We start from the raw sequence: 7,312 nt of genomic DNA, 5'->3' as shown, positions 1-7,312 counted from the left end.
AATAACGTATAAACAAAACAGAAGCAAACCAGCAGGGCATCCCGCGGAGCGGCAGCAGCTACAATATCTGTAAAATGACAAATTGCATTTAGTGGAACACCACTTTAAATTCAAAGCCGAGTGCACAGGAAAGGGCAGCTTATACATTCCTGGCCCGCTAAACTACTCCACCTGGACCGTAGAGGAGCGCTTCCTGACCCAGCAGCAACAGGTGACCCAACATCCCAGTGATTTCTACCTTACAAATAGCCCACATCAGAATAGTTTAGGCCCAAGACTAACAACACTGCGAACAATGCGATACATACCTCTTCTATTGTTTATTCTTGTACTGAGCGCACCTGGGAAGGAGTAGTAGTTTCCCAGCCCAACAGCAACAGGAGATGCCACAGCAAGAGGCCTCTAAGTGAGCAACCAACTTCTATATTTCTAATTCATTCAGTAAAAGAACTAGATGTTGTAGTCCCTCATAATGCATTGCTTTAAATGGCGAGAATCTTGAGGGATGGCTGTTATGAGGAAAGGCAGCCCAGAAACTTTACCAGCAGCACACATCGTTGTGTGCCTCAACTTTCGGTCTTTTACCCAAGCTAATCTGTCATTTTTTGTGGGGGCATTAGAGATCTGATCTAGATTATCATATTAAGATTTGGGACATATCATCAGTAGTGGACCTTGGATTCATCGGGTGTTTCGGTCATTATCACTAGACACCCTCATCCAAGGAGGCCCTGCCAGGGTTGATCAGGCCCCGGAGTGTGTCACTGGTTTATGCTAAATTGTTATTTCTCTTCTTCTTTCTTCTGTTTAGTTTTCTACAGTTAATTTTCTCCCATCTATTCACTGCAACTGAGAAATAATACTTACCTCTTTAGCATTTATGGAGCCTAACTTCTTCAAAGGGATAGAAAAGGTGATGGAGAGAAGCAAGACAAAAGGGACAAGATAGGAGAGAGCAGAGAGGAGAGCTGGAATATTTTCTTTTCTCTCGCGGCTAGCTAACTGCCTTAGCTGCCCAAGTGATGTCAGCCCTTTTTTAACCACAGCCAGTGACTGGTCCTCTCAGCAGTGTTAGCTAATTCTCTTATAGCCTGCATATTGCGCCTGTCCTCTGATCCCAATCTCTCTAAGCAGTTTTGCGTTGTACTGATAACAAAGTCCCTGCACCCCACTTCCACCGGGTGCACCTTGATCTTCCAGACTCTGTCCTCTGCCTCAGCTGCCAAGTTGGCATATCGCAGCTTCTTACGCTCAAATGCTTCCTCAATTTTTTCCTCCCATGGCACCATCAGCTCAATGACGTACGCAAGTTTTTGGGAGTTAGACCAAAGTATGAGGTCTGGTCGCAGAGTTGTTGTTACTACCTCTGTGGGGAAGATTAGCCTCTGATCCAAGTCCACTTGCATCTGCCAATCCCTGGCAACCTTCACCGGGCCCAGGTCTGGGGTTAAGGGGCTTATCCTCGGCTTGTCTCCTTCCTGGACAAATGTTGATGAAAACTGACGCTCCTCTTGGTTCGTGAAAGGTTGAGCGTTGATGGATTTTCTTTTGCACTCAACTTTCTCGAGTAGACACCTGAGAACCTGGTTGTGTCTCCATGTGTATCTGCCCTGAGTAAGGCTAGTCCTACAACCAACCAAGATCTGCTTGAGTGTTGCTGGGACTGTACACAGGGGGCAGGGTGGGTGCTTTCCAAACCACAGCTGCAGATTTATTGGGGAAGGTAGCACATCGTATGTCGCTTGGATGATGAAACTTAGTCTATTAGACTCCGTGCCCCAGATTTCACTCCATGAGAGTTTCCTCTTTTCCACACTCTCCCAATTCATCCAGCGACCCTGCTTGGCCAGTGCCACGGCCCTGGCATGTCTGGCTGTTTCCTGCTGTCGACGCACCTCCTCCACCACCATTTTTCGATGTTCAATTACAGATGCCTGTTGCCACCGAGGTGTTACTGCTCCAAGACCAAATCCTCCTCTGCCCTGTTGGACGTGACCCACCACGTTACGATGCCGAAGAGCGGATTTCGCCTGTAGCACAGATGTGGCTGGGGTCCACTTCCTCCCCGTTGCTAGGGTGGGAGCAGTGCCTCTCACTATGGGGTCCTGGGAGTCCATGAGTGACATCTCAAGCCTCACTTTTGCACATAACTCCCTGACTCCTCAACCAGGCTAGGGATAGGCAATGCCAGTATCCCATCGCTGTACAGTCCAACGCTGCTGAGGCAGTTGGGAAGTCTGAGCCAATTCTTAACGAAGGAGCTCACTAGACTTTCTAGTTGATTGGCATGATTGAGTGAGACGTTGTACATTGTCAATGGCCACAGTAGTCTGAGTAATAACCCAAACTGGAAGCACCAGAGCTTCAGTTTCCCTGGGAGTGCAGTTGCTGTTAATCCGCTTGAGGTCATCAGCCAAGTTCTGCCTTAGTTTTTCTAGTTGCCACGTATCATTGAGGTCTGCATTATACCACCGTCCCAGGCTCTTTATGGGCTTCTCTAAGACTGTTGGAATTGGTTCTCCACTAATATAGACTCAAAAACAGCTTCTTCCCCTGGGCCTTTCAGACTGTTAACAAACACTATCCTGCCCACTGTTGTGGAAGTTTTTCCACTTAAATAAAGCCTGCAGACGAGCGGTGAGCGGTAGCTAACATTCTTTAATCCAGACACACAAAGACAACGGACAACCAAGCTTGTGGAGAGCCTGCATATCCGCGGGACAGACGGTCAGCAGAGTTCTCCCTGAGCCTAGCATGGCTCTCAGTTTAAATACCTTCTCCAGGAACAAAAGGCAGTACACAGCTGTTTCACACCTTAAGGTTCACACTCCCTTGCTACCTCCCAGAGTCCTTGAAGAGACAAAAGACTCTTCCTGTGGAGTGGTCTGCTCCCCCCCAACTTCCCTCTTACAGTATGGGTTTCAGACATGTTAAAATCCAGTGGCACCAAGGCATTATACAATAAAACAATGTGATTAGTACATAAGTGAAAGAAATTCCATTACAATCCCACCCTTTGATTCTTAAATCAAGAATCACATTAAAACCAGAATTTCTTTCCTGACTTTCTGTATATCACATCAACATTATTTTACACTTAAAGGAGTTTCACACTGTGTATCCTCACTTCACTGTTCTCCCATCACCCTTTGTTCATCTTTAATCTTCTCCACAATCTAAGCTCTCACATGCAAATAGCAACAACAATGATACAGAGGAAAGGTCTTCTCCAGAGTGTCAAAGTGCTTTGCATGGCAAAGTGAAACAGTATTAGGTGGTCATTCGGCCATGGCTCCTGGTGTCTGTGCCATTTACAGAGTCATAATTCCAACGCTGGTCTCCCTCTGCGCTGTCACTTTTGGAGCTTGGCACGCTCTCTTCATCCCTCGATTTCTGTTCCAACGCGGCTGTAGATTTAAGGCAGAGCACGTTGTACACCTTAGTTGTCTTCCTCAACGTCAACGGCGAAACTCTTTCATTTTATTTTAAGATTTTGCTGTTCAAAATCTCCTCGTGACAGTCCTTTGGAAGCCCAGTGGTGCAGCCCACTGTCGTTTGACAGTTGTCCTGGAGATGGTCCCTGCTTCTCACTGGTCCTCTTGAAGCGTTCTCTCCCAGTCATGGACTGTATCTGCGTCAATCCTTCCATATCTCTCATGTCACGGTCTCTGCAATTTAAAAATGAAAGCTTCCACGGAAAACCCTCTTTTGCCCTATGTCAGCTTAGCACACTTAGACACGCACAATAAAGTTGTGCATTGTCACTTAAAAATTCCCAGGGCTTCTCCCCTGGAGTAGCATCACTCCAGGCCCTGTCGTACGAAAACATTAGCCAGTGGTGTGTCTTGCTGTAAATCATGTAATTAGATCCCAGGATTAACCCTTTGCTGTGGAAAAATATATGTTAGCGCAGCGCATCTGTATGCACACTTTCCCACAGTGACCTCTGCACTGTAAACAATACAAGGTCATGAATAACACACTGCTGGTAAATTCAAAGACACAGAAAGTGGCGATTAAAGGTTAAGTCTGCATGCCCCAAAGGTCACGCAACCTGTTGCTGTCATCTTTCTGCTCCTGTAAAAAGAAACATACATACATCCACCCTTTTGTCAGGTCAAGGTGGAGGTGCAATCTTGCATACTGGTGTCAAGTCAGTCAAGCTTTTGTCAGTCCAGTCAGTCCCCATTTTTTATTTGCTGACAGTAGAACCTTTCGTGACGCAATAAGTTTCTACTGCCAGCAATGACGTCATTTCAAAAAAAGAAAAATAATTTAGACTGGATTACATCGCTGAATCCTTTTTGGCAGGGACTTGTTTTCTGATTGTCCCAAATAAGTGGCTTTCTCCCGAGCCCATTTTAATTTTTGGAGAAACTCACTTGCGATTGTTCAACATGTTGTATAGCGCTTTCGATCCCGATCTTGCAGGCCTGCTTGAAAAGAGAAAATTGCCAAACAAAAATCTCAGTGCACTGTTAAAAATCAAAAAATATGAAGGCCTCTTTTTAGAAGTTGTCTAAGCATACTCTCTTAGAATTATAGATCAAAACAAAACTAATTGGCAGTTTCAAAGTGGTACCAAAAGAAAATGCAAAATCCCCAAAACTTTCATCCGCCAGTCACACACCTCACACAACAATATTCTATTAGATAATGAGTTTTGTTTTCCCCCATGTAACCAGACGTGTGTCATGATAAGACCTCTCCCACACATCAGAAACAAGAAACTCAATAATCTATTAGTCTCCACTCATCTGACCCCCCTGCATCATTCTGTTCACCCCTGCAATGATTCAATCATCCTTCCCCAAAATAACACTAGTTCACTAGTCTATGTATCACTTCTTAACCCACTAAGTGAACCGGACAAGATGATGGTAACAGACGGTAAAGATGGTAAAGACCAAATGGCATGCTTAAAATGCCATTTGGTCTTCATGAGTTTCATTGCATGTGTGTTTGTGTTAGTAGGATTAATGCATTTTTGTTTGTGTAATTTTTGTGTACCTCTCCTCTTTGCGGTGCTCCAGACACTTTTCAATTCTCCACGCAAGGCAGTCGTTTTTTCTTCCCAGTTTCCTAAACCCAAATTTCATTTCCCACACTAAAACAGCCATGTTCTCCCCTGCTCCTTCCACTGTGGTCTCATCTCATCTCTCCCCCTTTGCAGCAGTCCAGTGAGAGTCAGTTGTCTTTCAGCTTTGTCCTGTGTTTTCCACTGTCTCATCTTACCATTTTGCTCCAAAAGTGGCAAATGTCCAACTCAGTCTTTTCAAAAGTCCATTCACACACAGTGAAGTTGCAGCTCATTGGAAATGCACATCCATCCATCCAGTCATGATGATGCCATTTTTCTGCTTGCTGTCGCTGTCTTGCACAGCTGCTGCTGCTGGACCTTTTCTTTACTGCTCAGGACACTGCTGTGAGCTCTTGATATCCATCTCGTTGTTCTGGGACTGCATTTCTTGTCTTCAGGGAGAGATTCTTTGAGCTTGTGTTCTCAGGGTGACAAAGACATGGAAGTTAAGCTGTAAAACAATTCAGCCAGAACTTGGCTTGAGTGTTTCTAATGGTGTTGACCTATAATTTTTCCCGACTGCTGAACGTGGAAAATTGATCCGGGTCTGCTCTTCACCTGCAAGTGGCACACTGAGACATTTTGATCATTCTTCTCATTGCTTAAAACAACACGTCTCCCCTCTCTGGTTCTGAACTCCCCTTTCTTAAAAACCCAGAGAGATTGTAGTTGTTCTACATTGAAAATCACCAAACCCTCTTCCTATTTTTTACTTATTTTCATCAACAATTCTGTTAAAAAAGAAATTTTTCGTGTGTCCACCCTAGGGGAGCTGGTGGCCTGCAGTACCACCCTCTCCCGCTAGTTGGAAACAACTTTTACACACATTTTACACTCCTCTCTTTTTCTTTTTTTTTTCTTGTTTTTGTTCCCCGTTTTCAACATTTTGAACCCCATTTTTCACAGTTTTTTTTTACACACACATCAACTTTTTTTTTTTTTTCACATAACCACTCTCTTTCATCTCACAACATACTTTTACCCACAGTTCTTAACATACAGTCACACATTGAGTTTTGTCCCTGGCCGCCCGGTGGAACGTCTGCCGCTCTACTGGATCTAGATCCCATTTTACTACACGAGGCGTCCCCCGTGAGGCCCTTGCCTTCTACGGACCAAGGAACGAACACCGCCACTCCGTGCACTATAGTATGCAGAAATGGACTCCGACAGTGTACCCGAACCGCTGTCCCTGTGGCGTACTTGGACCGAACACAGGTCTGGGCCGGCTTCTCCCCAACAGCGCGCTCGAGCCAATGTCCTTGTGATGGACCGTACCCAACACAAGCCTGGGGCCTCAAACCACCAGGATTTCCTCCCGGAGACTCGAACTCCGGGGGCGGCCAGCGTTCCCCCCCTCGGCCAGACAAAAACTCTCCATGACTGTATACAAGTTAGCTACAACTCACCCATCTGCAGGGGTCCCCTCAAAATCGATGGTCTCTGTGGTGACTGAAACATACGGCTCCGTGACTCCTCCATTTCCTTTGCTTCAACAGCCAGTAGGACAAAGTTACCTTTTCCCTCAGGGGTGATCAGCCCATCCACGGAACCGTTGTTCAGCGACCACACGGACCACCCTGCTCACAGCACCATTCTGTTGTGGAAGTTTTTCCACTTAAATAAAGCCTGCAGACGAGCGGTAGCTAACATTCTTTAATCCAGACACACAAAGACAACGGACAACCAAGCTTGTGGAGAGCCTGCATGTCCGCGGGACAGACGGTCAGCAGAGTTCTCCCTGAGCCTAGCATGGCTCTCAGTTTAAATACCTTCTCCAGGAACAAAAGGCAGTACACAGCTGTTTCACACCTTAAGGTTCACACTCCCTTGCTACCTCCCAGAGTCCTTGAAGAGACAAAAGACTCTTCCTGTGGAGTGGTCTGCTCCCCCCCAACTTCCCTCTTACAGTATGGGTTTCAGACATGTTAAAATCCAGTGGCACCAAGGCATTATACAATAAAACAATGTGATTAGTACATAAGTGAAAGAAATTCCATTACACCACAACCTACCCCTGCCCACGCACCAACAAATCTGATCCTTTGCGCTGCTTCCAAACACTCTGCAACCCATTCTCTAATGTGCGCCTATGTGTTTTATAATTATTCCTCCTGTATTTACTTTCTCGTGTTTGTTGTTTATTCCTGCTGTCTTACTATTTATATTTTATTCCTTCACAGAATAAAATATACATTCCTGGTGTTGAGCACACACAATTTCATTATACGT

The sequence above is a fragment of the Pelmatolapia mariae genome, linkage group LG10_11 (assembly GCF_036321145.2).
Source record: "Pelmatolapia mariae isolate MD_Pm_ZW linkage group LG10_11, Pm_UMD_F_2, whole genome shotgun sequence".
Classification (NCBI taxonomy): Eukaryota; Metazoa; Chordata; class Actinopteri; order Cichliformes; family Cichlidae; genus Pelmatolapia; species Pelmatolapia mariae.
The sequence above is the reverse complement of the archived record's forward strand: the minus strand, read 5'-3'. Positions refer to the sequence as shown.